Source organism: Podarcis filfolensis (genome assembly GCF_964270895.1).
Source record: "Podarcis filfolensis genome assembly, chromosome: Z".
NCBI classification, from domain to species: domain Eukaryota; kingdom Metazoa; phylum Chordata; class Lepidosauria; order Squamata; family Lacertidae; genus Podarcis; species Podarcis filfolensis.
Window position 1 is genome coordinate 6,580,537 of NC_139617.1, and position 22,427 is coordinate 6,602,963.

Genomic DNA, 22,427 nt, shown 5'->3' on the forward strand with positions numbered 1-22,427 from the left:
AACATTGCCCTCATGAGGATTTCTCCACCTCTAGCTACCCTGAGGAGATGGTGGATTGAGACAAACGCATGTTGCTCCTGGCTTGCTCACCAGCGCTTATATACTTGTGGGTTGTTAGGGTTAGGGTGCTGGACTCTCACCTGGGAGACCAGGGTTTGAATCCCTGCTCATCCCATGAAGCTCACTGGGCAGCTTTGGGCCATTCATAATCTTTCAGTTTAATTTACCTCATAGGGTTTGTTGTGAGGGTGAAATATATCACCTTGAGGCCACTGGAAGAAAAAGGTGGTATATCAATGTATTTGTCCAGCACATCCCAGCCAAGTTAATTCTTTATTGACAAAAGCACACACTTATCACAGCTTTTAAGGTGCACTTTGGACACCCACACCCACACGCTTCCAGCATCTACATAGCTGTTTTCCTGGTTTGTGCCTGGTGGAACAGTTGAAGTAACAGTGGGACCATAACTCCCAGGTTTATGTACCCTCATCTGATGGAGTGTCACATGCAACCAGAGACACTGACTGCTTATATCTTTCCCCTTCCCCACACCCTGGCTCCTGCCTCGTGGGTGTCATCAAACTCATAAATCGCTGGCCCCCTCTCCCAGGTCCACCTTCAGCCCCCTGCCTCTGTCACACATTCATCAGAGCCCTGCTAGTCCCTGACAGTAATAAGTAACCACATTTACAGCTCCTACCCTTTAGAATTCCCTCCAATTACATATTAATCTATTTTCTTTCTGGAACCTACTGAAAACCTTCCTCTTTCAGCAAACTTTCTAAGTAGAGTTCATCCCAGTCTGTATCTGTATTGGAACTATTTGCTAACTGATTTATATGCAGATTTTTTAAAAAATAGTTTTTATACATAAAAGTATTTAAATTGCTTTATTTGCAGAATTGTTTTTCATCGTTTTTATACTTCTCATTCATGTAACCTGCCCTGGGACCTCTGATGCAGCAAAAACATCCAGATCAGAGGAAAAGAGACCTAACATCAACCAAGGCCAGATCTATACAGATATTTAAAAAATGCTATTAAAAATCGTTATGGGGGTAGGGGAAGCTCTCAAGGCAATCTGTCATTGACTTTGGATTCTGCTCTACAGTGCCACCTAGTGCCATATTTTTATAACACATTTTTAACCTTATAAGTTGACCTGTGTAGCTGAGTCCCAAGTTCCCTGTCTCTGCTGCAGTCTTAAGAGACAGGAACAGGGAATCTGTGACCCTCCAGATGTTGCTGGACTCCCACTCCCATAAGCCCTAGTCAGCAATAAGCCCTAGTCAGCATGGTCACTATTAAAAGGATGATAGGAATCAACAACACCTGGAGAGCCACAGGTTCCTCATCTCTGCTATAAAAAAACTGTCCAAGCATGAGTGGGACTGTGGAGAAAGTGGATGCTGCATGTTGCAAGAGATTTTAAGTCTATTCCCCTTGCTTGGTACCTTTTGCAGAACTGCCAGCTGGTAATATTTCTTTCTAGATGTTGTGACTATGGGGGAGATATTTCTGGGAATAGGGTTACCAAAAAAAGTATTTTTAAGCATGTTGAGGTCTCATCGGGGAGACAAATATTCCTAATTCAGGTAACTACACATGTCAATGTTATAGAAAGAATCTTCTATTTAATGACTTCAATGAAATAAACCATCTGATTTCAGATAGAAAGTGAGAGTCTATTAAAACCTTTTGGGGAAACTTGGGAGTGAAAAGGCTGAATAAACTCATCATAGGAACTTCTGATAAACTGCCACTTGGAATTGTAAATCTATTTGTCAAAATACCTTAGAGAGAGACACTCTGTTTTATCTTGCTATATAGATTGCTAAGCTATTTCCCCCGCAAGCACTATTACCCTTTGAACAGAGCTGTATTATATATTTATACTTGCTAAGCTTAAGCCAAGTTAGAAGAGAGTCCCTATAGTTTCGAAAGATTTTGAATAGCATTTGTATGTGTGTGTTGGGTTTTGTTTGTTTGTTCTTATGCAAGGAAAACAGTCTCCCTGGAATAGACTTACTTTAGTCATGGGCACTTTCTGTGCCCTTAAAACCCAAGCAGAACATGAGCCACATCCAGGTCATATTCATACTATATATTTTAAACACTGAACAGTCATGACTTTCCCCAAATTGTTATGGGAGCTGTAGTTTGATCAGGGTGATCAGAACTGTTAGGTGACTCCTACTACTCACAAAGCACTACATTTCAGAGTGTTTTAACAACCAATCTCTCTTCCCAGGGAACTCTGGGAACACCCATCAAGTTTTGTTGTCCTTGTCCTTCAATCTGGCTAAATACAGTGCTTTTGCTCTAATACAGGAAGTCAGCTCTGGACATGGCAAGAAAGGGACTGGAAATTGCGACAGTGGCAAACAGGGAAAACCTATGCATTCATTTTCATTGCATACATTCCTGGATTGGTTGCACTGGAGTATGGCTACAAAGTAGTTCTGTTAAAGGCTTAATGGGACGGGGGAATAGGTTTGGAGATGTGATTTGAAGGAAGAGGGGTAGCATCATGTTGTGGGAGGCAGAGGATAGCCCAATATTATTATTTTTCCTGCCTGAAGCAAAGGACATTGTGGTGTCCCTGCCTGCTCCCATACCATGTGAAGAAGCTGACATGCTTCAACATGGCTGATGGAGGAGCACTCTCCACTGCACTTGGAAGCAGCAACTTCACACAGTCCTGTCCTCCAGCAACTTGCCCCTCAGCAAAGACTGCCACCTAATGGACTAGTGTAATGCACTGCATGTGGAGCTGCCCTTGGGTATCGTCTAGAGACTGCAGCTAGTGCAGAATGCATCTACTAGCCTGGTATATGGTGCAACCTGATGGGGACATGTGCAATTGGTCCTGAAAGTGGTGCGCTGAGCTTCTCACCCACAGCATTAGAACCTCACTTGGTCACTGCACAAGTTGAAAACACTGGAAAGAATTTTTTCCTCCCAACCTTAATTAGTCCATTGGTGGTAGTGGTGGTTTTGCCTTTTGTTTTATCCCCTATGCATAGGTGGCTACAAAGACAGATCATACCTAGTTTTTCTTTGTAAGCATTAAGGACAATCACTGCTTGAATGAAAACATTATAAAACGACATTCCAGATGCCATTAATTAAAGGTGCAATTCATCGTAGCCATAACAACCATTCATACGCATGCTTTGTTGGGCAGTACAACACTCCCCCTCTGCAGGATTTCTGGATTGCAGTAGATAAAGTTGAGCCACTTCTCCTGCTCTCTTAAGTAAATAAATAAATTGTTTGTGCACACGTGTGCACACACACACACACATGCATATTGCATAATTGCATCGTGATTCTGCAGTAGATTCAGCATGGCACATTGCTGCTATATAGCGGCCCATTATAGATGGAAACAAAGAAGTGTAAAAGTGAGGGGAGGCATTGATTGTGAATTCTCAAAAGGTATTTTATGAACAGTTTCCTTTTTTTGCTTTTGGTACGCTTGACTTCCACTACAATTTCTTCTTGAAAAGAAGAGGGGAACTTTATATCTCTCTGCTGTGCACAGCAAAATCTGGTATTCTATTACTATAACTCAGAAAAAGTGTGAAGGACTTAGATAGGAAATAGACTCATAGCTGTTTCGGAGGAGAAGTGGAAACGGAAGTATTTTTCAGTGCTTTCTCCTGCTTGTTTAACAAGGCTACACTTGTGTACCCCACACTCCACATTTAGTTTCACGTGAGTCTGTTAATTTCATTTGACATGACTAAGTCCCCATTCACACCATACAATTAAAGTACCACGATACCAGGATAAACAGTCATGGCTTCTACCAAAGAATTCTGGGAGCTGGGAGTTGTTAAATGTAGCTCTGTGAGGGTAATAAGGACCTCCCAACAACTTTCAATGCTCTTAACAAACTGCTGCTCCCAGGATTCTTTGTTTGTTGGGGGTGGGGTGGGGGAGCTGCGATTATTTCCACTGGTATCATAGTGATTTAATTGTATGATGTGACTGTGGCCTTCATCATACTCAAAGCAGGCCAAATGAAATTACTAGACATGGCTTACTTAAGTCCCTTAATTACAGTGGGTCTTCTCTGGATAGAAGTGAGTTGGAAACAGCCCATGTATTGTATGTGCATTTTAAAAGTATTTCGTTCACTGTGGTATATCTCAGCCTTCATTTACTATAAGGCCTTGGGTGGGGTATAGCAATATAGCTGTGCAATTAAAAATAAAATAAAATAATTTCAATAAGAAAGTAATACACCTCAAACAGGGAGCCAATAAATTGCTGTTTAATGTTTCTTGTAAGCCACTTTGGAAAGATTTGTAATCTGAAAGGCAAGGTAGAAATAATGGCAATGGATGGATGAAACTGCTATGTGAACAAGATACTGTGAAGATGTTGCAGCCATCAGATATACATAAAATACTTCCCCTGTTTGCAATATATCACGCAAGCGGGGAGGGGGGGGGAAAGAGGTTTTTCCTTCTCTCGTCAGCAGATGAAGGGGCTTATTCCCTCTTTGTCTCTTTCCATGCTCAAAATCTAAACCTTTTAAAATAATGTTTTTGCTACGGTTTTCATTTTGCAAAAATGTTTCAAGCTGAACTTCACTTGAACCTCTGATGCACTGTGACTGAAGCCTTGTGAAATTGAATCTGATGTCTAATTCAGTTTTATTTTAACTGGTTTATCCCTTCAAAGGATCTCTGAATTAGAGTAACAGAACTGACACATGTTATCTTCCAACTCAGTAGCTTTCTGCTTGTAATTTTGCACATTGGATAGAACTGGCATGCAAGACACAAGAGCAAGGGCACAGTTGTTTCCTTGTAAGTAAAAACCAGTGTTCATATTGCCGAGAATGCAGTAGGATCTAATATTTGTACTTGTTTTTAATGGACCCAGCCTGGATAGTTCAGTTGGTTAGAGCATGGTGCTGATAATCCAAGGTTGCAGGTTCAATCCCTGTATGGGCCAACTGCAGGGGGTTGGGCTAAATGATCCTTAGGGTCCCTTCCAACTCCATGATTCCATGATTCCCTCCCATCTTCACCTTCTGTTTTATAAGCTTATGCTGGAGAGCCTGTTTTATAGCCTGAGGTCCACATTCCCTCATGGGTAATTTTCCAGTGGCCAGTGGTGGGGGTGAGGTCTAGTGGCAAACGTTGGTGGGACAACAGGTGTGATTTTTACCTTTGCACAGTAAAAGACAGAGGTTTCTACTTATGGCCACATGTCACCAGCTGTCATAGGCTGCTTGGCCACAGAGGAATGATGGGAGGAACCAGCTAGGAAACCCCAAAGGGAAGATGGTTCAGAGCCTGAGGATTGGTGAGATGATGATGAGTGGTCAGAGGGAGGAGACTGGGATAAAGAGGTGTCAGAAGTGGTAACAGTGGTGAGCAGGGGGAGTCTGTGACAGGGAGAAGTCCAGAATCAAAAGCTGAAGCTAAAGAGGAGGGAGTCCAAGAGGCAGAGAAGAGCCAGGTTGGTGAAGAGGCACAAGTGTCTCCCCCTTCTGCAGCAATAAGCTCTCCTCCCTCTGGACTTCCGGAACCAGGAGAGGCATGAAGGGGGTGGAGGAGAAGTTTGTTTCACACAGCCACACTCAGATTGCTTGGGATAAACCTTGGGGAGGAAGTCAATTAAACAGCTGTGGGGAGGCAGGAACCTTCTGTCTTAGCTTCTGTTTCATGGGGACAAGACCTGCTAGAGATGAGTTGCAATGTTCATCAGGCCTGACCCTCATGTGCAGTTCCTGTATTTGCTAATAAATTTCAACTTTACTTCAACTTACCCAGTGTGATTTACTGCTTGCTCACTCCTGTCACTCATCTCTTTCTATCCTCCATTCAAAAAAAGCAAGAGGTATTATCACAGTTGCAGCCAGGCAAAAAAAAAAAAAAAACTAAAAGAGGATGCAGGGGAATTTGTATTGGGATATGGGGTGGGGCGTAGAGATGTTGTGTGCAGATGACATAGACCTTCTGAGGATGCTCTACAGAGACCCATAAATCGTTTTGCCTAAGCCTGCATGGAGTTCTGCACAAAGGCAGTTGCCTGCAAATGTGACATGAAGGTTGGCAATATTAACTCCACCATATGGGAATCCCTTGCAGATGATTGCAGTGCCTGGTGACAGACAGTCAGGTCATGTATCCACAACAGTGACCAGAAGGGTAATAACAGCTGGGAGGAGCACAGAGAGAAGAAATGCTGTGGTGCATCTGTAGCAGCACAACTGGACACAAACATCTGCTCCAACTTCAATAAATCAGGACCAGGCGGCAGAAGGCCCCCAGTCGGCACACCCACTCAACAGGGACAAATGTAAGGTCCTGCACTTGGTCAGGAAGAACCAGCTGAACAAATATTAAATGAAAGACACCTGGATTGCCAGTAGTACATGTGAAAAGGATCTTGGGGTCTTAGAAGGCCACAAACTTAACATGAGTCAGCAGTGTGATGTGGCAGCAAAAAAGAAATAAAGGCTAATGCTATTCTAGACTGCATCAATGTTAGAATACTGTCCGAATCAAGGGAAGTAATAGTACTGCTTTGGTACTATTCTACCTTGGTCAAACCACACCTGGAGAACTGTGTCCAGTTTGGGGCACCACAATTTAAGAAGGATGTCCTCTATTCCAGGACACGCCCTCTTTTTCATACATAGAGTCTTCATAGCAATCCATGGCTAAAAGTAGAAGTCAGCAAATGTGTCCTCTTTTTTGCTCTTCAGAATATAGCAACCCAGAGGAGGGCAACAAAGATGATAAAAGTTCTGGAAACCAAGCCTTATGAGGAATGGCTGAAGGAGTTGGGTATGTTTAGCCTGGAAAAAGAGAAGACTGAGAGGAGATATGATAGCCATCTAGAACTATATAAAGGGCATGTGACAACATGGAAGATGGAGCAAGTTTGTTTTCTCCTGCTCTGGAGGTTAGGGCCTGAACCAATGGCTTCAAGTTACAAGAAAAGAGATTCCAGCTGAACATCAGGAAGAATTCTGGTTGTAAGAGCTGTTTGTTAGTTTGATAGGACTCCCTCGGAAGGTGGTGGACTCTCCTTGGAGGCTTTTATGTAGAGGTTAGATGGCCATCTGTCATGGATGCCTTTGTTGAGATTCCTGTATTGCAGGAAGTTGGACTAGATATGATCCTTGGGGTCCCATTGAACTCCACAATTCTGTGAGGCAGGTGGAACCATCCATCTCATGATGAAAAACAGTGACTCTTTCTCCCTTCACCCCTCAGAAGATTACATTTCAAAGAGGAAATGGGGTTTTCTTTTACTTAAAAATTGCTTTGCAGAATGTTTGTGGTCTTTCAAATGATGCAGTTGCTGCAGCTGAGGAACCAGTGGTCACGTGATTCAATTTGTGGGATTGCAGCTGGTAAATATTAAAGGTCATAATGGATATAAATCTTGATTATGCTTTGCAGAATCTAGTGAGGACACACTCATTTAAGCCAAGATTATATTGTCTTTTGCAGGCAGCCAGTGTTATGATGGTTTATTGTGGATTTCTTGCTTCTGCTTCTTTCATAAATTAAAAAGAGCACACAAGGAATTAACAGTGGGACTGTGGGATAGGAAATTAACCTTGTGCCCTCAGTAAAGCTTTACTAGACTAGCTTTGGCGCATTGGCTAATTAAAGGTAGGCATTTAAAATACCCCCCCAACAAAAAAAATTGGCCTGACAATAATCCTAGGCTTCCATAATTATTAGCTCAGAGTTGGGAAAAAATCAGAAAGCTCTATGAATATAGCAGTGACAAAAAATATAAGGTAATTCCCTTATGCAATATAATGGGCATTACTGAAACATGGTGGGATGAGACTCAGGACTGGAATGAAGCAACTGAGATATATACGGTAAATCTCTTCAAAGGGAATATGCTGAACAGGAAGGGAAGAGGAGTGAAATTATAAGTAAAGTGATGTGTATACCTGTGAGAAGGAAACAATAATGTCTTCACTGTAGGAGTCTGCTTTAAACTTCCAAGCCAGACATGGATGTTGCCTGCCTAGAGCAGGTGACTAAGTATTAAAAAAGGAAAGCATAGTCATGGGAGACTTCAACTACCCTATGTGTTAGAACTCAAACTCTGCCAACAGTGTATTGCCCAACAAATCCCCCAGTGTATTTCTGAAATTTTATTTTCCTGAAGGTAGAAGAAGCAACCAGGAGTTCAACTTTCTTGGATCTGATCCTCAGCAACAGGGAAGCAATTGCCAATTAGGTGGAAGTAGTTGGACACGGGTGGCGCTGTGGGTAAAACCTCAGTGCCTAGGACTTGCCGATCGTATGGTCGGTGGTTCGAATCCCCACGGCGGGGTGAGCTCCCGTCTTTCGGTCCCAGCTCCTGCCCACCTAGCAGTTCGAAAGCACCCCCAAGTGCAAGTAGATAAATAGGTACCGCTTTATAGCGGGAAGGTAAACGGCGTTTCCGTGTGCTGCGCTGGTGCTGGCTTGCCAGAGCAGCTTCGTCACGCTGGCCACGTGACCCGGAAGTGTCTGCGGACAGCGCTGGCCCCCGGCCTCTTAAGTGAGATGGGCGCACAACCCTAGAGTCGGACACGACTGGCCCGTACGGGCAGGGGTACCTTTACCTTTACCTTTTTAGTGGGAACCTTGGGAGAAAGTGATTATGCCCTACTGGAATTTATTTTACAGTGGAAGCTGAGTGTAGCCAGATGTGCACTCTGGATCTTAAGAAAGCTGATTTCAAAAAGCTTAAGGAACTACTGGGTGTGATCCCATGGTCAGAAATGTACAAAGAGAAGGGAGTTCATGATAAATGGTGGTTTATTAAATGCACAATTGCAAACTACCAGCAAGAAGGAAAGGTAGTATACATCAAGTGACTGCATAAGAAGCTTTCAGGTGAGCTGAGATTTAAAAGGGGCATGCATAAGAAATGGAAGACGGGGAAAATCATGAAGGAAAAGTAGCCAACAGTTAGGGCAGGCTAAAGTTCAGAATGGGCAAACTCAATTAATTTCAGTTGTATCTTCCTTGCTGAATTCTGCAAAAGAAGACTGTGAATAAGGAGGAGGAAGCTGACAGACAGTGCCCACCCACCCCCTGGCTGACTGTAATTAAGAAGGCAGGGTAGATAAGGGCTGGATGAAAGCCGACTGAAGTTGGTGGGGCAGGGTCCCATTCACCCTTATAGAACAGCATTGACTGGTCCATCTTCTCCTCATGGAAACCACATTGGGTAGGGCAATGTGTCACTTGCATGAAACAAACAGAGATGCTTTTCAAATACCCTGAGGGGCCCCCCCTTCCAAATTCACAATCTCATCATAATGATTGGCATTTCACTAGTTACTAATAACATACCCTTCTGTTTACAAGAACTGAAGAAAAGATATTGGCATTTTTGAAGAATGTCAATATTTCCTATGCTTGTGTGCCTATTTAATTAAAATCTTCTAGGCCTTTAAACTGTATTGGGGGGGGGGAGTGCTCTATCAACAATTTATTCAAATATATATCCAAAAACTTAATTACAATGTCTACCAAGGTGAAGCTTAGCTTAAGAATAAGCTGCATAAACAAACAGACTGGGACCCCAGCATTAAGAAGATTTGTCATTACATTGTTTGCTTTAAGGAGACAAAACAAAACAATGCTGGTACTTTGGAACAATTTGAGAAGCACACAGACATAAACAAATGTTTCTAGCTGCTCTCCTCCAAACACAGTAGCAGGATGTTGCATGCTTTTCTGTGGGGGATGTAAGGCAGACTTTCTCCCAAATAATAGACCTGCTGTGAGCACAGATGGGCACCTTGTGTCAGGCTCAGACAGAATGATAGAAGAAAGCAGATATATGACATTGCAGATCTCCAAAGTAGCTTCAGCAACAATTAACCTTAGACTGAGAGGGCTAAGGCTGACTGCTATATCATAACATAGCTATGGTATTGCAACAGTGAACCTTAGATTGAGATATAGATATAGGAGCAGTGATTCTGTTCAAATTGTAAGCTCCACTTTCACTAATAGGTGCCTCTTCAGTTCAAGAGGTTCCGCCCACTTCCATTGCTTTTGTGACGGATTCTTCTGAGTCAGAAGAAGTCTGTGTCATCCTTGGTCTGGGGCTTCTGGGGCTGGCACTGTGTTCAGTTTGCTTTCTGAAGTCTCATTCCCTGCAGAAGGGGTATTTGACCCCTGGGTCATGAAGCCCATAACTTTTTGTGGGGGTACATAATCTTATCTTATTGCTTCATGGTCAAATGCACCTTAAATGTCACCTGAAGATCTGCAACCAAAGATTTGGCAAGTTATTTTAAAATAACATCTAATCATTCAATTCTGCAGCTCTCAGCCACATGTGTAGCTCACCTCTTCATGGTGCTCTCTGTCATCGTTGGTCTATAACTCCCATCATCACTTTCCATTGTTCATTTTACTTACAAACCCCTTCACTATAGGGGTGAAACTGCCAGTAGGTTTAACTTCATCTCCACAGTGTGTATTTGCAAAGTCTGTCAGTTTCATTACTGCTTGTGCACAATGTTGTCCTGTGCAAAATGTTTCCCCTGCCTATAACAGCTGCAAGATGTTTTGCACCCAAATCACTGGGTTGTATTGAACTAAACTAAACTCTACTACAGCTGACTCATTGAAATAAATGGACCAAAGATAGTTATGTCCATTAATTTCAATGGCTTGTATCCAATGCTTGTCCTACTCAGAGCAGACCAACTGAAATTAATATGCACCACTTACTTAAGTCCATTAATGTCAACTCTGAGTGAGGTTAGCAAATTTCATGGGTTAGAATTGGATAAAGAACCATCCGCTATGACAACCTGAAACTAGACATCTTGCTCAATGCTACTTTTCTTTTGTTGCTTCCTGTATGATAGCTGCTCTCTCTGGATCCATGACCAGGGTCCTGGAACTGCAATATCCACACTGGACAGTGAAGCTCATGAGCTGTTGCATCAAGCCCAATAAAACCTAAGTACAGTGGTACCTCGGGTTACATACGCTTCAGGTTACAGACTCCGCTAACCCAGAAATAGTGCTTCAGGTTAAGAACTTTGCTTCAGGTTGAGAACAGAAATTGTGCTCCGGCAGCGCAGCAGCAGCAGGAGGCCCCATTAGCTAAAGTGGTGCTTCAGGTTAAGAACAGTTTCAGGTTAAGAATGGACCTCTGGAATGAATTAAGTACTTAACCCGAGGTATCACTGTATGTGTTTCTGTATTTGTGTGCATGTTCTCATCCTCTCTCCCACCCCAACACCATCCTCATCTCCATCCCTCTTTCCATCATTCTCTCTCTCATCTCAGTTAAAATTCAGCTAGCAAGCTCTTAGGAACAGGACCAGTTTGTCTGTTTATGCTACTTTGCTAACAATCTTTATACACTGAATTTTTCTTACCAATAATTCTGTGGATGTTTTTTGTAAACATGATTGCATTTCTTTTAACAAAATAAATAAATCCAAAACCAATGAAAAATTTATGAATAGATTGGGACAAAATTATGCAGGTGGAAATGTCTGGTGTCTTCTCAAAGGATGCATTCAGTACAGCATGCCATCTTCATAGCTCTTTGCCAATCAGTTGCATTATCTTCCACCCTCAAATTTGAGTGGCGTGACTTTGGTGATGTTACAGTTGTTGCAAGAGAGCATATCACTGAAAAGCCATCTGTTTTGCAGAGAAAAGAGGGAGGCTTTTTGTATGTGGGCTGTTGTTTTTTGTCCTCTTATCTAAGTTTTTCTCCCATAAAAAGCATAGTCTGGCCCTAAATCTTGGGCTACACATTTTGCATCAGATCTCCATGGCTCAGAATGTCACTTGTCTTAGGAATAGGAGAGAAAATTGATTCAGTTCACATTTAAAGTCAAACCTAATCCCCACTTTCTGAAACAATGCGCAGACTGAAACACAGCCATCCTTCAAAATCCATGTCTCTGAATTTTGCAGTGCAGTTCTCCTGCTAACTAATGTGTACATAAATCATAGAATCATAGAGTTGGAAGGGCCCCCAAGGGTCATCTAGTCCAACCCCATGAAATGTAGGAATCCTGCCCACAGCCATCACTAGGTGGCTGTATATACTGGAGTGTGCATAAAGATGCATTTATTACTGAAATAGCACACACCCTATCATTTGTCCAGCTTGTACCCTTCTGGCCCTGCATGGACATAGTGAAACATAGGCAGCCCTATAGTTTCAGTGCCGTATCTGAAGCTCAAGGCTTCCTTTTAATCAAAAAATGAAAAATGTCTGGGAGGTGGATAATAAGAAGGTGTTATAAAGAAAACATTGACAGATCCTTGATTATACAATTATAAACAACAGTGGGATGAAGCTAATGATTGTAGACAGATCGATGTAAAAGAAAGACAAGGAGATGAAAATTATATGAATAAATGTTTCTCATATGTAGAAGTGGAAGTTGGCAGAAAGAGTAATGTTGTTGAATGAACTCCCCCTTCCCATCCCCCACACCCACTCAACACCCATAAGATATTCTATATACAGAGGGCAGTTTGATATGGAAGCTGAAGTATCTTTAAAAGTGAAACCAGATCAAAGAGCATATGCCAAAAAAGGAAGAAAAGGACATGAATTTTTCAAAGGTGACTCAAAGCCATCTGAGCTAAACAAATGGGAAAAGATGGCATTCCAACTGGAGAAGGTGAAATAAAAGGCCAGTGAGTTTGTGAGCAAAGTGTCACACAGAGAGAAAATGCCCAAAAGTGGATGTTGACGATGTACTAGTGAAAAATGATCAGAAGAAGACCTAGTTTACATGTCAGCTTGTTCAATCTGGTTGCTGACCTCCAACATCAAGAGAGAGGCTGCCACTATCAGGGAATTCCAGGCCACAGACATGGGAACAGGCCGATGGAGGAGGATGTGTTAGGGTAGATGGTTGCAGTTTGGGGAAATTAGGCAGGGCTGTTTGTGGAGGGTTTGCATAATAACACTGTGGAGGTCTCTCGTGAGACAAAAAATCCTATTGGCCTTGATATAGGGCTGCAGGTGATAGCTCAGGAGCTGGAGTACAGTTCCATTATTCCTGACCAGTGGCCATGTTGGTTAGGACTGATGAGAGCTTGAGTTCAACAAAATCTGGAGGACTACAGATTCCTCATCACTGCATAGCCACTTCTGGCATCCTTTTGATCCTTTAACACATGTAATATACTCAAACCTCTTGCCCTGGTGAACAACCTGGCCACCAAGTGGGCTCCATAAAGTGGAAGAGGTGAATGTGTCAATGCCTGAGCCATTCAGATGTTTCAGGGGCTAGCCAGGGATTTGACTAGTGCACCAGTCATATCAGCCAGAAAATCCCCCAGAACCATCTGGAAACACATTGGATCCATCAGCAGTGAAGTCCTGAACCACCCAGAGTCAGACACCTCAGCATGGATGTTGAAGTCCCCTACAACCAGATATCTGGGAGTCCTCAACACTGCCTCTGAGACCAGCTCAATCCACTCAGGCAGGGAGACTGCTGAGCGGTGAGGCAGTCAGAATTCCTAATCTGTCCAGATTGGCCAATGCCAGGAGCAAAAACTTTAGATCTCCCCACAACTAGACAGAGATCCTGGGGAGAGAGATGGAATCTCTATAGTCTACAGCAGCCCCACCCCCTCCCTAACCTTCAAGTCTGCCTTGATGCTACACTGAGTACCCAAGTGGGTACAAGTGGGTAAGACTTGATGTCATGCTTCTGACCCATTCAAGTCTCAGTGATACAGACCAAGTTGGTCTCCTCTTCCATAATCAGATGGTGGATGAGGGAAGTCTTACTCTGGAGCTGACCTGGCATTCAGCAACAGCAGCTGCAGACTCAAGGGTTGGCTGATACGACAACCACAATTTCCCAAGGTTGGAGGAGGGGCTGGCACATGGCACAGTCACTAACTGCCCATGCCATGTGACCCTTAGCTGGCTGCAAGTCTCACATCATACCTCCCCTTGCCCAGAACTGCAATTGGGGCCACCCTTGTTCTCCCCAGCTCCTCTCAACCCCAGGCACATCAGGTCCCTTAATAGAGATTTTAAAAACCACAAAAAAAACATTTTTTTAAAAAAGAAGAAGAAGTTTAAAAGCAGTTTAAAAGCTTTCAAACATTTTAAACAATCAGGGCAATAATAACAGAGCTCTCCCCACAAAACCACCCAACCCAAGAATCTGTTCAGCCGCCTCAGCTTTTGTAGCTAGTGTCAGTCTGGTTCCTGCCCTCCAGGGCCAGGTGGGAAATGCCTGCAAGGCAGGAGGCAGGTCTTCTGGGATTTGCAGCCAAGAGAGCCCCTGGCCTTTCCAGCAGCCTTAGTCAGGGCCCTGCCCTACCAGGCCAAGTGGAAATTTTCTATTACCACAACTGGTTAAAGGTCATACCCATGGACTGTGCCAGAGGCCAGGCAAAAAATGTTTGCCTTTCATCACCAGAACTTAATAGATCCTTGCTGTGGATTATATGGCATATAAGAACAAAGGGTAAAGGGAGGTCATCTCATGGTTTTAAAAAACACCACAAACTTGTAGCAATTCTCCACATTGTCTTTAAATTTTACTGTTTATGTTACACCTCTTCTTATTCTGTTGTAACATCCCTCCACCCCAAAGATACTAGCCTTATTAGTTTGTTGCAGGAGCAGAGGATGGGGGGCGGCTTTAGCAAAGAGATTTGAGATTGTAGTCCACTAAACTGTGTTCGGGTGTACACACTGAAATAAATTTGACATTAGTTCATCAGCAGCCCTTATTTTCTTACCCTTTTTGTCTTTTTGTTGTCCTTATTTTCTCACTGTGTGTTTTAAAACTAATTCCACATCTATCTGCTGGCTGGGATGCCAGCCAAGGTGGCTTTTGGGTCTGACCCAGCGGGGTTCTTCTCATGGCCTTACATCACTTTAAGGTTCATGGGTTTCTCATCCTTCCTTTTGCCCTCTTAGAAAATTTCACACATCTAATAGATTCTATTTCATTCATTTCCTATCTGGATGGGTCCAGCTTCTGACTTTAATTTTTAATTCTCAGTCTCAGCATACATTTCTTATGTTGTTCCTAGGGAACCAATTACAGGCTCCCTAACATCTTTTTTCCTGCTATTTTTTTTATCATTATGAGTCAAAAATGGTTGAAATATAGATGGCTGAGGGACTCTAGCTTTGGACTGGTTACACAAATGTCAGAAATATTTGTGTGTATGTGCTTAAATCCTGCCCTTCAGACAACATTCCACCATTTTTCTGGATGTTGTCTGCCTGTCTGACCTTCCAGTAATGCCTCCCCTTCCCCTTTATTTCTATAGCATTCAATATCTGCTTCTCCAGTTCCTTAAACAGCCTGAGATAGAGATTATCAGCATCTGCTTTGAATATTACAAAAGATGCACTTAAAAACTTTTTTTTTTGCTTTTTTGTTGAATGCAGATTTACCACTCCAAGTTTACATTTATGTGATGTAGGGGGTGGGAGGAGATCCTAGGCACCATATGTATGAAGCATTATTACACTACTTTAAATAGTCATCAGGGGGACACGGGTGGTGCTGTGGTCTAAACCACAGAGCCTAGGGATTGCCGATCAGAAGGTTGGCAGTTCGAATTCCCGCAACGGGTCCCTGCTCCTGCCCACCTAGCAGTTCAAAAGCATGTCAAGTGCCAGTAGATAAATAGGTACCACTCCAGTGGGAAGGTAAATGGTATTTCCGTGCACTGCTCTGGTTCGCCAGAAGCGGCTTAGTCATGCTGGCCACATGACCCGAAAACTGTCTGAGGACAAATGCCAGCTCCCTCAGCCTGTAAAGCGAGATGAGCGCCGCAACCCCAGAGTCATCTGCGACTGGACCTAGCGGTCAAGGGTACCTTTACCTTTAAATAGTCAATGTAAGCATTCTAAGCATGTAATGCTTAGGTGATTCCCAAGGTGTCCTGCTCATGGTCATGTCGGGACAAGACAGGTGTTTATACATAGCCGTCTGCATGCAACAACATTAAAGGTAAAGGTAAAGGGACCCCTGACCATTAGGTCCAGTCGTGGCTGACTCTGGGGTTGTGGAGCTCATCTCGCTTTATTGGCTGAGGGAGCCGGCGTACAGCTTCTGGGTCATGTGGCCAGCATGACTAAGCCGCTTCTGGCAAACCAGAGCAGCGCACGGAAATGCCGTTTACATTCCTGCCATTGTGGTACCTATTTATCTACTTGCACTTTGACATGCTTTCGATCTGCTAGGTTGGCAGGAGCAGGGACCGAGCAACGGGAGCTCACCCCGTCACGGGGATTCGAACTGCCAATCTTCTGATCGGAAAGTCCTAGGCTCTGTGGTTTAACCCACAGTGCACTAAACCGTAAAAAAAATAGTGTGTGGTCCTACATGAGACACCTAGCGTGACCATTGGAGGCATGTAAATAACAACTGCACCAAAGCACTACCAGTATAATGAAGGATTGTCTGCACCATAAATAAAAGACTGAATCATTCTCTCTCTCTTTTTTTTTAAAAAAAATGTATTTACTGATTTTCAGTTACAGGTGAATTAGATATAAAAAAGAGAGGAAAAGATAGAATAATATCAACAATAACAACAACAAAAAATTGGAGTAAAGAGCCGTCACAAAAAGGGAAAAATAAAACAGATGCAATCCCAGTTGTGGTTCATTGGATGTACAGTAGTCAGAGGCAAGTGTTATTCCACTATATTCCGTGTGATGCTGGCATGTGGGAGCCATGCTCATTAGTTTGTGCATATTCAACAAAATATACTGTTGCAAAAAAAAGTTTTTCTTTTTCTTTCCAGTACAGTGCTCTCACTGTGAGGCTGCAAGTTTGTCTCTAAGTATAGAGCCCCATTGCCATAATAATAATAATAGTAATAATAATAATAAATAATAATAATAATAATAATTTATTGCTTATACCCTGCCCATCTGGCTGGGTTTCCCCAGCCACTCTGGGCAGCTTCCAACAAAATATTAAAAGTACATAAAAACATCAGTCATTAAAAACTTCCCTAGACAGGGCTGCCTTCAGATGTCTTCTAAATGTCAGGTGGTTGTTTATTTCTTTGACATCTGATGGGAGAGTGTTCCAGAGGGTGGGCGCCACTACCAAGAAGGCCCTCTGCCTGGTTCCCTGTAGCTTTGCTTCTTGCAGTGAGGGAACCGCCAGGAGGCCCTCGCCACTGGACCTCAGTGTCCGGGCAGAATGATGGGGGTGGAGATGGTCCTTCAGGTATGCAAGCCCATTTATTTATTTATTATATTTCTTTTGTGACAAAACTCCATATGGTGTGCTAGGTAGCTGTGTCTTGAGCTTTCAACTGATAGGACTCCAAAACAGTTTCAGTAAATAACTGCAAAGTAGAACAGAGAGGGTTTATTCTCCTAGGAGCATGTGCATACAGACAGTGCATTGAAACTGAGCAAAGGCATTTTAATAAATAAAGATAATAGAAGTATTGACTTTGCATAGTGGAACCTGTTGGAATTATTTTGTTGCCCCATATCAGTTTTGCCCTCTCAAACAAAGTCCCCTTACAATGACAAGCGCACACATTTCTCCTGTTTTGATTAGTGTTGCCTTCTGAAAAAGGCTCATAAAAATTGCAGTCATGGAAATTCTCTGTTGCATCATACAGGTCATGCAGTAATAAAGAACTTTCAAAAGCAGATGTCAAACCAACAAATAACAGAGGTTATAGAGAAGGATATTTTATACAACAAGTCGATTTTATACCACAACAAAGGAACAAGTATATAATCTGGAGCCCTGAAAGATTAAAACAAAAAACTGAAAAACATCGCCTTTAATGAAAGCAGTGCAAAGGCTTAATTGATCTGGTCAGTCAGAATTACTACATTCAGTAGAAAAATCTTCCCCTTTGTTCCTGTATAAATAATAAGTAATTTAAAAGCTAAGAGTCTAGACATAGAAGGGTCAGTGCATAAATATGCTAACAGACCTGACAGAACAGAAAAATTGTATGGTTCAGGCCAAAGGTCCACTGTTTCCCATAATGACCAATCATATGCTTTCATGAAGTCCTCAGACAGGCTGTCAGTATGTTCTAGTCACAAAGACTAGTTCCCACATGTATGCACACAGCTTAATTTCTCTGCCCTTGATAAATGGAAGCTAAATTGGAAACTGTCTGTGTGAACTGAAAAGCCTTGGAAAAGCATCGAGTTTGACATGATATGAAATGTACAGAAGTTTCATCTATGCTATTATACTCACTTTAATATGCATGGCATCACAGAATCATATAATTTTAGAGTTGGAAGGGACCCCAAGGGCCATCTAGCCCAACCCCTTTGAATGGAGGAGTACATACTTGCTAATGTACTCATCAGGTGACGAACATGCATGTGTGGGAAAGCTCAGTGTTGTCTAACTAATACTTCCCATTCATTTCAACAGGATATATGTATGCACTTGCCTAGCTCTTGATTTCGGAAAGATAAGGCTTATAAATTCCTAGAAGATGGATCTTTATATTTTGAAACTCTGTTTTAGAACTAGTTCTCACACACATCTGTGTAAGTAAATTGTTACCCATGGTAATTTTAATCCATTTAGATTTCTTCAGAAAATAATGGTTAAAGGAAGAGCTGAGTTATGGAGCTATAGGGTGAGAGTCAAGTAAGTCATACTCAGAGTTAGACCCACTGAAATAGATGAACTTACCTGTGTCTTCTCCGAGTAACATTGAATATAACATATAAAGTGTAAGATAGAGCTATTTCTACTTCAGGGTAGTGCAGGCATGTCCCTGTCCGTTTCAGGGCCCTAATCCAGCCGGCTGGTCGGTTTAATACGGCCCCTGTGGCAGTTTATTTCCTGGGGTAAAATCCTACAAAAAAACCCTCAACAATCCTAAAAAAAGGTAACAACTTTGGTTGGCCCTTTGGTTGGCCCTCACGGCCCTTCACTTCATCAAATCTGGCCCTCTTTGAAAAAAGTTTGGACAGCACTGAAGAGTTAAAGTCAAAGAGTTCAAGAGAAGCAGAGAAGGGGGTGCTGGATGTCAGGAGCTGCATTCTCTCCCCTGCTGCAGAGTGTGTGTGACTACTGGATCACAAGCTCTGCGAGTTGACATTCCATTCTTTGGAAGCGTGGAAACATAAGGAACTGTGCGCCACTTCCATCTTCTTTGTTCTTTGTTCTGTCCTGTTGTTGTTCTCTCTAGGAGGAACCCCCCCAATCCGCTTCCGCTGGGAAAGGGGTGTGGTTTAAGCACCCCGGTCACCCGCCCCTTCCCATTGTGCCCTGCCCCTTTCTCTGCAAGGGTTCAGGTGAGTGCAAAATGCCTTGGGGCGCAGCAAGCTGGGGGGAGGATGCAATGCCAGTGGGATGATGGAGGGGGAGACAGCAGGCAGGGAAGCTGCTGGGCAGGTGGGGGAGGGGAGAGACCCCCCCAAATGAAGGGAGGGGGTGTGCAGTTGAGGTCCTCCCCCCCCCATTTCGAGTATTCCGAATAGCAATACAATAAACACATGCAGAAATACAAACGTTTCCTAACTTTCAGCTGAGTTTCCTGCATTCCAGGGGTCGGACAACCTATTGCTTAATAGGCTTAATTCCACTTCCCATATTAATCATAATACAATACAATATAATACAATCCAAATACCTTTATTGGCATTTCAAGTTAAGACATTTCAAAATGGCATCAGATGCAAAGTCTTTCTTCTTCCTGTTTCCTGTTTCGGAGAGATTTGAGTGGGAAAATCCTTTCGATTCCTCAATAATAAGAGGCAGTGGGGTGAGGGAGGCCAGGGCCACATCCACACCATTTAAAGCGCTATGAAGCCGCTTTAAACACTCATGGCTTCTTCCCCAAAGAATCTGGGAGCTATAGTTTGAAAAGGGTGCAGAGAGCTGTTAGGAGGCCCCCTGTTCCCCTCCCAGAGTTCCCTGCCAAGAAGGGAACCCTACTCCTAACCCTAACCCTAACCCTACTCCGAACGCTAACGCCACCCCTAACTCCCTAACTCTAATGCTAACCCTTAACCCTTAACTAGAACTACAATTCCCAGAGCTCCATGGCAAGAAGGGAAGCCTAACCCTACCCGTGACACTAACCCTACCCCTACCCCTTAACTAGAGCAACAATTCCCAGAGTTCCCTGGCAAGTAGAGAACCCTACCCCTAACCCTGACGCTAACCCTAATTCTAATGCTAACCCTTAACTAGAGCTACAATTCCTAGTTCCCTGGCAAGAAGGGAACCCTAACCCTACCCCTGACGGTAGCCCTAACTCTAACCCTTAAATAGAGCTACAATTCCCACTGTTCCCTTACGATGGAACCCTACCCCACCCCTACCCCCTACCCTGCTGCTAACTCCTACCCCTACCCTAACGCTAACCCCCCTAGCAACTCTCCGTCCCCTTAACCACCTACAGTTCCCAGAATCCCTGAGAAGCCATTCCTGTTCAAAGTGTCTTCATAGCACTTCCAACGGTGCGCCTAATGTGGCCTAATGTTTCCTCCCTCATTTTCTTCTTTCTCCCCACTACCCCATCACTTGCAATGCAGCAGATGTCTGCCTGCAGTCTCCCTTCAAAGCTCCTTCTCTCAGGTCTGGCCACGGCCTTGTCCATTGCTCACTGCCAGGATTTCACATTCATTTCTCCAATGTAAATAGGGACGTCCTGCGGTTCTCTTCATGACTTTGAAGGCTGGACTTGGGGAAAACCTCAGCGGCTCCAGACATCCCTGTAAGGCAAAGGCAACCCGGTGAGTGGGATGGCCCCCATCCACAGACTCCTCCTCTGTTTGGCTGCCTGTTCACAAACAAGGCTTCCAAACCAGTTTGCATCCATCTCAGCCAGCGTAGCCTCGTGGCATCCACTAGCCTGAATGCAAACTCTTCCGACAACCATCCACCAGCTGCAGCCTCGCCAGGTCCTTTGCCAGACATCAACCAGCTTCAGAGCTGAATATCAGTCGCCTTCAAGTAGCGATCCCACCAGCAAGTAAACTTTGTGCTTGCCTTCTCCTTGCTCCACAGCATCCCAGCACTGGGCAATTGCCTCCTTCCGCTTGCCAGCTTGCCATCACACGGCAGGAGACCACCAGGGCTGAGTGCCAGCGAGCTGCCCATTTCTCTCTGGGGAGGGTAACTGCCAAGGCTTGTGCCTTGGCCCACATTTATACCCACTCAGCTGCCAAATGTTTTTGTGACATCCCAGTCAACCTACCAACAATGGCAGCAGCTGGGGAGGCATCACCCCCACCCCCTCTGTCCTCACAATGGTGAGCGCAGCACAGCAGCCAACACACACACACAACACCCCCCTCCAAGTTGTGCCAATATCTGTGAATGCTCCCCTCCTGTGTTTGAAATTCTAGAATAAGTAACTGCCTCTTTCCCCTCAGCTTCTATGTCTGTTGGTGACATCACAGGAGACCATAGATAGACAGGGCTGGGGAAACTAGGCCTCAAGGGGGGCATTTAATAATAAAGAAATGATGACTGAGGACCCCCCCTTTGTGACATGTGTGGCATGTGGACTCCATGGCACCCTCAAAAATCAAGGCCCCCTGACGCTCCCATTTTTAAAATGTTTTCCCAAAACCTGTTTTTGAAGTGCTGCAAGACCCTTTGTTTTGGCAGTTGAGGGATTGTTATTATTTTTTTTATTTTACCCTTCATGGGAGATTAATAAACTGGTTCCTTTGACTTAAGGTCCCCGTATCCTTTTAAATAAAGTGATCTGGACAAAATGGATGATTTAAGAATCCTTTTTATTAGACACACTTGCAAGTGGGGTAACCCAAGATCAGGTACATCTTCATCAGGAAAAACACATCTTGCAAAGTCGTTTGTCTAGCCGCAAGTCCCTCCTTCCACACCCACAAGAAGGGGCGTGCCAGTCTACAGAAGTATCGCGTCCGCCTCATTAACATTTTACCATTCCACTTCCCATATTAATCATAATACAATACAAAACAATACAATATAATACAATCCAAATACCTTTATTGGCATTTCAAGTTAAGACATTTCAAAATGGCATCAGATACAAAAACTTTCTTCTTCCTGTTTCCAAGAGATTGGAGTGGGGAAATCCTTTCGATTCCTCAATAATAAGAGGCAGTGGGGTGAGGGAGGCCAGGGCCACATCCACACCATTTAAAGCACTATGAAGCCGCTTTAAACACTCATGGCTTCTTCCCCCAAAGAATCTGGGAGCTATAGTTTGAAAAGGGTGCAGAGAGCTGTTAGAAGGCCCCCTGCTCCCCTCCCAGAGTTCCCTGCCAAGAAGGGAACTCTACTCCTAACCCTAACCCTACTCCTTATGCTAACGCTAACCCTAGCTCTAATGCTAACCCTTAACCCTTAAATAGAACTACAATTCCCAGAGCTCCCTGGCAAGAAGGGAAGCCTAACCCTAACCCTTAACTAGAGCTACAATTCCCAGAGTTCC